A 10683-nucleotide genomic window follows, 5' to 3' on the forward strand; every position below is an offset into this window, starting at 1 on the left:
TCTCCTCCTCTCCCCGAATGTAACACTTTGGCCTGTTTTCTCCTTTCAGTCCTTTTTTGTACATGTATAAACATATATGCACAAATACAAATGCCATCTTTTACAAACATAAATAGGACCATCCTAGTTTCCATTTTTCACTGTTGTCAACAGTGATGCAGTAAACAACATTGTGGCAAGTGGCAAGTGTTTGTGGATGGATTAACTATTTACTGAGTAACTGAGTATTTCCTATATACTGGCCATCGTGCTGAGCTTTTCACATGGAGTCTCTTATTTAATCCTCACAACAACCTGTTGAGACGGTGTTTCCATTTTGTAAATGAGGAAACTGGGGAGCATAGAACTGGCAAGTAGCAAAGCTGGAATTTGGACCCAGGTGCTTTCACTGACGTGCTCTTATGTACCACTCTCTTGTTCATGTTTAACAGTTATAGTATGTATTTGTGAATCTTTCTGAACATACTAATAGAGTTACAGTCATTGATTTGTTCATTCATCTATTTCCTAGTCCCTGAATGATCTCGTTCCTCTAGAGTTGGATTTTTTGCTTATCTCAGTCTTTCATGTTTCAGGCTTTTTTTTTTTTTTTCCAAATGTAGCGATTGTTGGTTGTTAGTTTTAGTTGATAATGCGGCTGGAGGGAGGTTGAGTGGTGGCTCTGTGGTATGGACGAGGTTTGGCTTCTCAAGATAAGTAGGTGAAGCTGGCTGTTATGATGGGGATTTTCTAATGCTAGAATGAAGAGATTGTCAGTCTTGGTGACTGGTTTCTATAATGACTAGTCTCGTTCTCCCCAGACTGTTCTTTTATTTTATGAGATCCCTCCAGTATCTTACCTGTGGGCAAATATCTGGATTCAGGTCCTTCTGTATTTGGAGGTAGGGGGTATGGAGTAGAGATCAACTGGTTTGTATATAGACCTTTAGTTGATCCCATTCTCTTTAGCCCCTCTTCTGTCTTCTGTCTTCCACCATCTTTGAGCTTCTCCAGGCCAACTGGGCAGGTTGGCTGTCTTCTGCTGGACTCCTGCATGTATTCTAGGCGGTGACATCCTCTACTGTTGCATTGGTCACTCCACTGTCCATCTTTTAGCAACTGGGCGAAATTTCTTGTCTGCTGCTGTTTTCCTCTCCCATCCCCTTTGTTGTCTGTGGATTTATACTTTGAATTTCTTTTTCTTTTAAAAAATTGTGAAATATTTTGAGCTTACAAAAAATAATTTAACAAACCCTTATTTGGATGGACATTTTTCATGCTTTTTGGGCACCTAGCCCTGCTTGAACATCCACTGTTTGATGACTTCCCCCTTTATGTATCTTACCAAGTGGAGAGTGAAACTTAGTTTCCAAACCTTCCTTGCAGTCAGGGCCCAGACAGGCGTCCTAGGCTCACTAGTTAGACACACCTGTGTGAAATTTGAAAGTGATGCTGTGAAGACCATGGCACACGGGATCCAGTTTGTTGAGGGGAACAGTGACATGTGGCTTTTAAGGCAGCAGCGGCGGAGGGTCCCGTGTCGTGGTACAAGGTGTGGGGCTGTGCTCAATGGTTTTCTCCCTGCTGCTGCTCTGTGCTGTAATAATGGGCATTTCTTTGAGTCCTGTAACCTGATCTCTGAGCCTTGTGAGCCATTTGTTTTTTGCTTGAACTAGTAGAGCAGATCTTGTTTGCAACCAAGAATGTTGACATATAGCCACTATCCAAATTAACCACTGTTAACCTTCTTCCTTTCGTTTTTAAATAAAGAAAAAGCTTTCTATCCGTTGAAAGTTTTCCTCATGTCATTTCCAAGAAGAACTACTGTCCTTTTTTTCTGCATATCCTTACCATTCATGATTTGCAATGTATATTATTCTCTGTATTTTATACTAAACATAATTGGTTTCATGATATGCATATCCTTTTGAAATTTGCTTCCGTTGCTCAGTATTGTGTGTTCACATTTAACATGTTGATACATGTAGAGCTAGTACTTGTGCTGAGCTGGTTAATACCTGTAGGAGTATATAGTATCCCATTTGTATGATTAATCCCACAATTAGTTCATTCTCATTGATCATTGAGGTTGGTCTTGACTTTTTAGTATTATAAACAGTACTGCAGAAAATACTCTTGTTTATGTTTCTTTGTGTACACATTTGACAGTATCTCTAGGGTACATACCTAGAAGTAGAACATGCATCTTCAACTCTACTAAATATTGTTAGTCACCACAATAGTTGTACCAGTTTACTCCCTATTAGTAGTCTGATAGTTCCTGTTTCCCTACTCCCTCGCAAATACTTGTCATTGTCAGACATTCAAATATTTGGTCGGTTGGATATGCATGATCCTATCTAATTAAATTAATTTGTTCAATACTGAGCATATAGTGACAATGAGCATTTCTCCCTTTGTTTAGTATCCAATAAGATTTCCTCTTCTGTGAGTTACCAGTTTAAGGCTTTGCCCCATTTATTTATTTTTTTATTGGATCTTTGATCCTTTTATTTTTTTTTATTATTTCTTTTAATAAAATTATTTGTTTATTTATTTATTGGCTGCGTTGGGTCTTCGTTGCTGGGCACGGACTTTCTCTAGTTGCGGCGAGCGGGGCCTACTTTTTGTGGTGGTGCGTGGGCTTCTCTTTGCTGTGGCTTCTCTTTGTTGAGGGGCACAGGCTCTAGGCAAGCAAGCTGCAGTAGTTGTGGCACGTGGGCTCAGTAGTTGTGGCTCGTGGGCTCTAGAGTGCAGGGTCAGTAGTTGTGGCGCACAGGCTTAGTTGCTGTGTGACATGTGGGATCTTCCCCGGCCAGGGCTCGAACCCATGTCCCCTGCACTGGCAGGCAGATTCTTAACGACTGCACCACCAGGGAAGTCCCCTCTTTGTTCCTTTTAATACGAGTGCTTTATATTTTCAGAAAAACCTTTGTCACTGCAAATATCTTTAGCCTGGCTTATCTTTTAACTTTGTTGATGCTGTCTCTGTGTGGTCAGAATTACTCATCTTTTTCTTTCTGATTTATATGTGTTTAGGAAATCTTAAAAAGCCTTCCCTAACTTGAAGTTATAAGGTATTCTTTTGTATTTTTTAACATTTTAAAGTCTTTTCATATTGTGTCATTTATTTGACATTTAATTTTGCATATAGAGTGAGGGGAGGGATCTAATTTTGAATCTTCTCCACCCCCACATGGATAGTCAGTTATTCTGTACCATTTATTTTCTTCCTACTCTTAGAGGTTATATCATACATGTATCAGATTCCTTTAAATGCCTGGGTGCACCTTGCTTGTCCATTTGTCTATCCCTGCACCACTGTCACACAGTTTTAATTATTACAGCTTTATAACACATTTTAATTTATGGTATGGTGAATTCTTATTTTTTATTTCAAAATTTTGATGGTTGTTGGATCAGCGTGTCAACTTCTGAGTGCTAGTCTGAAAATCTGTTTTTCTGATACCAATACTTCTTTTTTTGTTTGAATTTTATTTTATTTTTTTATACAGAAGGTTCTTATTAGTTATCCATTTTATACATATTAGTGTATACATGTCAATCCCAATCTCCCAATTGATCCCACCACCACCACCACCCGCCATTTTCCCCCCTTGGTGTCCATACGTTTGTTCTCTACATCTGTGTCTGTATTTCTGCCCTGCAAATAGGTTCATCTGTACCATTTTTCTAGGTTCCGCATATATGCGTTAATATATGATATTTGTTTTTCTCTTTCTGACTTACTTCACTCTGTATGACAGTCTCTAGATCCATCCACGTCTCTACAAATGACCCAATTTCGTTCCTTTTTATGGCTGAGCAATATTCCATTGTCTATATATACCATATCTTCTTTGTCCATTCATATGTCGATGGACATTTAGGTTGCTTCCATGACCTGGCTATTGTAAATAGTGCTGCAATGAACATTGGGGTGCATGTGTCTTTTTGAATTATGGTTTTCTCTGGGTATATGCCCAGGAGTGGGATTGCTGGGTCATATGGTAGCTCTATTTATAGTTTTTTAAGGAACCTCCATACTGTTCTCCACAGTGGCTGTATCAATTTACATTCCCACCAACAGTGCAAGAGGGTTCCCTTTTCTCCACACCCTCTCCAGCATTTGTTGTTTGTAGATTTTCTGATGATGCCCATTCTAACTGGTGTGAGGTGATACCTCATTGTAGTTTTGACTTGCATTTCTCTAATAATTAGTGATGTTGAGCAGCTTTTCATGTGCTTCTTGGTCATCTGTATGTCTTCTTTGGAGAAATGTCTATTTAGGTCTTCTGCCCATTTTTGGATTGGGTTGTTTGTTTTTTTGATATTGAGCTGCATGAGCTGTTTATATATTTTGGAGATTAATCCTTTGTCCGTTGATTCGTTTGCAAATATTTCCTCCCATTCTGAGGGTTTTCTTTTCGTCTTGTTTGTAGTTTCCTGTGCTTTGCAGAAGCTTTTAAGTTTCATTAGGTCCCATTCGTTTATTTTTGTTTTTATTTCCATTACTCTAGAAGGTGGATCAAAAAAGATCTTGCTGTGATTTTTGTCAAAGAGGGTACTTCCTATGTTTTCCTCTAAGAGATTTATAGTGTCTGGTCTTACATTTAGGTCTCTAATCCATTTTGAGTTTATTTTTGTGTATGATGTTAGGGAGTGTTCTAAATTCATTCTTTTACATGTTGCTGTCCAGTTTTCCCAGCACCACTTACTGAAGAGACTGTCTTTTCTCCATTGTATATCCTTGCCTCCTTTGCATTAGATTAGTTGACCATAGGTCAGTGGGTTTATCTCTGGGCTTTCTATCCTGTTCCATTGATCTATATCTCTGTTTTTATGCCAATACAATTTTGTCTTGATTACTGTAGCTTTGTAGTATAGTCTGAAGTCAGGAAGTCTGATTCCTCCAGCTCTGTTTTTCCCCCTCAAGACTGCTTTGGCTATCCGGGGTCTTTTGTGTCTCTGTCCAAATTTTAAGATTTTTTGTTCTAGTTCTGTAAAAAATGCCATTGGTAATTTGATAGGGATTGCATTCAATCTCTAGATTGCTTTGGGTAGTATAGTTATTTTCACAATGTTGATTCTTCCAATTCAAGAACATGGTATATCTCTCCATCTGTTTGTATCATCTTTAATTTCTTTCATCAGTGTCTTATTGTTTTCTGCGTACAGGTCTTTTGTCTCCTTAGATAGGTTTATTCCTAGGTATTTTATTCTTTTTGTTGCGATGGTAAATGGGAGTGTTTCCTTAATTTCTCTTTCAGATTTTTCATCATTAGTGTATAGGAATGCAAGAGATTTCTGTGCATTAATTTTGTATCCTGCAACTTTACCAAATTCATTGATTAGCTCTAGTAGTTTTCTGGTGACATCTTTAGGATGCTCTATGTATAGTATCATGTCATCTGCAAACAGTGACAGTTTTACTTCTTCTTTTCCAATTTGTATTCCTTTTATTTCTTTTTCTGCTCAGATTGCTGTGGCTAGGACTTCCAAAACTGTGTTGAATAATAGTGGTGAGAGTGGACATCCTTGTCTTGTTCCTGATCTTAGAGGAAATGGTTTCAGTTTTTCACCATTGAGAGTGATGTTTGCTGTGGGTTTGTCATATATGGCCTTTATTATGTTGAGGTAGTTTCCCTCTATGCCCACCTTCTGGAAAGTTTTTATCATAAATGGGTGTTGAATTTTGTCAAAAGCTTTTTCTGCATCTATTGAGATGATCATATGGTTTTTATTCTTCAATTTGTTAATATGGTGTATCACATTTATTGATATGTGTATATTGAAGAATCCTTGCATCCCTGGGATAAATCCCACTTGATCATGGTGTATGATCCTTTTAATGTGTTGTTGGATTCTGTTTGCGAGTAGTTTGTTGAGGATTTTTGCATCTATATTTATCAGTGATATTGGTCTATAATTTTCTTTTTTTGTGTATCTTTGTCTGGTTTTGGTATCAGGGTGACAGTGGCCTCATAGAATGAGTTTGGGAATGGTCCTTCCTCTGCAGTGTTTTGGAAGAGTTTGAGAAGGATGGGTGTTAGCTCTTCTCTAAATGTTTGATAGAATTCACCTGTGAAGGCATCTGGTCCTAGACTTTTGTTTGTTGGAAGATTTTTAATCACAGTTTCAATTTCATTATTTGTGATTGGTCTGTTCATATTTTCTATTTCTTCCTGGTTCAGTCTTGGAAGGTTATACTTTTCTAAGAATTTGTCCATTTCGTCCAGGTTGTCGATTTTATTGGCATAGAGTTGCTTGTAGTGGTCTCTTAGGATGCTTTGTATTTCTGCAGTGTCTGTTGTAACTTCTCCTTTTTCACTTCTAATTTTATGGCTTTGAGTCCTCTCCCTGTTTTTCTTGATGAGTCTGGCTAATGGTTTATTAATTTTGTTTACCTTCTCAAAGAACCAGCTTTTAGTTTTATTGATCTTTGCTATTGTTTTCTTTGTTTCTATTTCATTTATTTCTGCTCTGATCTTTATGATTTCTTTCCTCCTACTAACTTTTGGTTTTGTTTGTTCTTCTTTCTCTAGTTCCTTTAGGTGTAAGGTTAGATTGTTTATTTGAGATTTTTCTTGTTTCTTGAGGTAGGCTTGTATTGCTATAAACTTCCCTCTTAGAACTGCTTTTGCTGCATCCCATAGGTTTTGGATCATCGTGTTTTCATTGCCATTTGTCTCTAGGTATTTTTTGATTTCCTCTTTGATTTCTTCAGTGATCTCTTGGTTATTTAGTAACGTATTGTTTAGCCTCCATGTGTTTGTGTTTTTTACGTTTTTTTCCTTGTAATTGATTCCTAATCTCATAGCCTTGTGGTCAGAAAAGATGCTTGATATGATTTAAGTTTTCTTAAATTTACTGAGGCTTGATTTGTGATCCAAGATGTTATCTATCCTGGAGAATGTTCTGTGCGCACTTAGAAGAAAGTGTAATCTGGTTTTGGATGGAATGTCCTATAAATATCAATTAACTGTATCTGGTCTATTGTGTCATTTAAAGCTTGTGTTTCCTTATTAATTTTCTGTTAGGATGATCTGTCCATTGGTGTAAGTGAGGTGTTAAAGTCCCCCACTACTATTGTGTTACTGTCAATTTCCTCTTTTATAGCTGTTAGCAGTTGCCTTATGTATTGAGGTGCTCCTATGTTGGGTGCATATATATTCATAATTGCTGTATCTTCTTTGTGGTTGATCCCTTGATTATTATGTAGTGTCCTTCCTTGTCTCTTGTAACATTCTTTATTTTAAAGTCTATTTTATCGGATATGAATATTGCTACTCCAGCTTTCTTTTGACTTCCATTTGCATGGAATATGTTTTTCCATCCCCTCACTTTCAGTCTGTATGTGTCCCTCGGTCTGAAGTGGGTCTCTTGTAGACAGCATATATATGGGTCTTGTTTTTGTATCCATTCAGCGAGCCTGTGTCTTTTGGTTGGAGCCTTTAATCCATTCACATTTAAGGTAATTATTGATATGTATGTTCCTATGAACACTTTCTTACTTGTTTTGGGTTTGTTTTTGTAGGTCCTTTTCTTCTCTTGTGTTTCCCACTTAGAGAAGTTCCTTTAGCATTTGTTGTAGAGCTGATTTGGTGGAGCTGAATTCTCTTAGCTTTTGCTTGTCTGTAAAGCTTTTGATTTCTCCATCAAATCTGAATGAGATCCTTGCCGGGTAGAGTAATCTTGGTTGTAGGTTCTTCCCTTTCATCACTTTAAATATGTCATGCTACTCCCTTCTGGCTTGTAGAGTTTCTGCTGAGAAAAGAGCTGTTAACCTTATGGGAGTTCCCTTGTATGTTATTTGTCATTTTTCCCTTGCTGCTTTCAATAATTTTTCTTTGTTTTTAATTTTTGCCAGTTTGATTACTATGTGTCTCAGCATGTTTCTCCTTGTGTTTATCCTATATAGGACTCTCTGTGCTTCCTGGACTTGGGTGGCTATTTTCTTTCCCACGTTAGGGAAGTTTTCGACTATAATCTCTTTAAATATTTTCTCGGGTTCTTTCTCTCTTCTCCTTCTGGGACCTCTATAATGCGAATATTGTTACGTTTAATGTTGTCCCAGTGGTCTCTTAGTCTGTCTTCATTTCTTTTCATTCTTTTTTCTTTATTCTGTTCCACAACAGTGAATTCTACCATTCTGTCTTCTGGGTCATTTATCTGTTCTGCTGCCTCAGTTATTCTGCTATTCATTCCTTCTAGTGTAGTTTTCATTTCAGTTATTGTATTGTTCATCTCTGTTTGTTTGTTGTTTAATTCTTGTACGTCTTTTTTAAACATTTCTTGCATCTTCTCGATCTTTGCCTCCATTATTTTTCTAAGGTCCTGGATCATCTTCACTATCATTTTTCTGAATTCTTTTTCTGGAAGGTTGCCTGTCTCCACTTCGTTTTCGTTGTTTTTCTGGGGTTTTATCTTGTTCCTTCATCTGGTACATAGCCTTCTGCCTTTTCATCTTGTCTATCTTTCTGTGAGTGTGGTTTTTGTTCCACAGGCTGCAGGATTGTAGTTCTTCTTGCTTCTGCTGTCTGCCCTCTGGTTGATACTGATACTTCTACATGAGATTTCTTTAGGTTAGTTGTAAATATTTTTCCATTCCTTTTAACTTTTCATATTATTATATTTTAGGTTTTCTCTTTAAAAAAGCACATAGGAATCTTCTTTTTTGTTTGTTTTCTCTACCTTAAATCTATTCTCCTACAATGATTGTGGATTTGACAATTTATATTTGCTTATTTTATTTTGACACTATTTTGTTAGCATTATATATTCTGGTTTGGAATTTTTATAACTTGGTGGCAAATTGTTTCTTTTTTATCAGTAAATAAGGATTCTCTGTATCCCTAATAATGCTTTTCCCCCTTAATCTGGTTTCCTCAATCTATTTTTTCTTAATCTGGTTCTATTTTTACATTCGATTTTTGTTAGTGTTTATATGGTATACATTTTTCTTTCCCTTTTCAACTTTTTAAATGTTGTTAATGTTTTAAGTCTTTCTTTTATAAACAGCATAAAACTGTTATTTTCTTTTCAAATCCAGTTTTGGAATTACTGTCTTTTAAGAAATAGGTTTTCATTCATATACCCCTTCCTGTGATTACCATTTCTTTGCATTCTTTTCTCTCCTTTCTTGCCATATACTGGATTGATCCAATTTTCCTAATTTTCTTTTTTCCTTTCTGTTTTAGAAGTTACATACATTGTTTCTCTTCTTTCAGTATATAGTATTCTGTTTGTACTGAATACTGTATTTGTGTTAAATAAAGGTGTACCATTATTTAGTTAGAACCCTGTTGATTTAACATTTTTGCTATTAAAATAATGCTTCATTTGGTAACCTTGAACATATGATGCTCCACGTGTGCTAGTAGTTCTATAATATAAATTCTTGTAGGTGATCCTATAGGTCAAAGAGTATGTGTATTTTCAGTTTTGACAAATATAGATAACATCCTTTTGAAGATAAATTTATTCAATTAGATTTTAGATTTCATACATGGTTAAATATATTGAAAGAAAGGGAAAATATTTATAGTTTTGGGGGTGGCTACTACTGCAGTGTTATTTCTAAGGGATCGCAAAGTTGCGTGTTATACCAAGCCTTCCTGGAGAGAGGGAAAGGACAAATTTTCATATATATTTTTTTAATGACGGAATTTGTTAAAATGAATATGGAGACTGCCTTCTTGAGCTGCAGAATTTAGGAAAAGCCAAATTGATGTTTGAGCTGTCTGTAATGAGTCCATACAAGTCAACCTGAAAAACAGTCCCTCAGGTCTGGACATACACATATGCCAGGTACAGATAGTCTCCTGCATCAGAACAAGCTGTATTTCCAAAGTCAGTGGAGACTTGGATACGTTTTCCCATTCCACTTAAGCAGCTGTGAGCAAGGCCCTGAGCTGAGTGGAATACAGAAAAGTTTAAAATGATATTTCTTCCCTACAGGAGCTCATGATCTAGAAGAGAGGGCAACATGTACGCAAATAATGGACGCGGGGCACAGTGCAAAGCACTTTTATGAGATACAAAATGTACTTTGGGATAACAGAGGAGAAGGATCGCTTTTGGGTGCAACCCTTTTCAGCGTTCTTTTCCTATGTGCTCAGCATGGGCAAAGGGGTCAGAAATTGCTGAGCTGTCAGCATTTGGGAAAGGGTAGGATTTTCCTAAGTGGAGACTGGGTATAAAGGTTGGTGAGGCCTTGACAGCCCAGGGGTGAGAGGGTGAGATAGGATGGCAGCGACATTTCATGCTTGTTTCTTTAGTCAATCCATTCTTTTGTCAGGAACTGCACCGAATTCCTTCTACTTGACCCTCCCTAACTACTGCTCTAAGTAGCAGCTGATCTGTTAGGCCTAAATAGTACGAGGTCATTGGTTGGTTATAGCTGGTTTCAGTGGGCAACTTTCAAGTCAGGTGGACTTTATTGAGATGGTTAGGATGTTTTTGGCAGGGAAGGATAATGGGACATGAAATTTATTGCTGCTTATCCCCCAAAGAGATCAGTGATAAGGGCATCTCATCACTCAGCCCACATTGCAGAACCTCTCATTACACAGAGTGAATGGTGTGTAAACAGACATTACACCTGTATGTTGCAGGATTTCCTCTGAGCATCATTCCTAGCTGCCACACCAACAGCAGCACTGGGTATAAACTACTGTTTCTCAGAGTCAGTTTATGAACCAC

Source organism: Delphinus delphis, chromosome 4 (genome assembly GCF_949987515.2).
Source record: "Delphinus delphis chromosome 4, mDelDel1.2, whole genome shotgun sequence".
NCBI classification, from domain to species: Eukaryota; Metazoa; Chordata; class Mammalia; order Artiodactyla; family Delphinidae; genus Delphinus; species Delphinus delphis.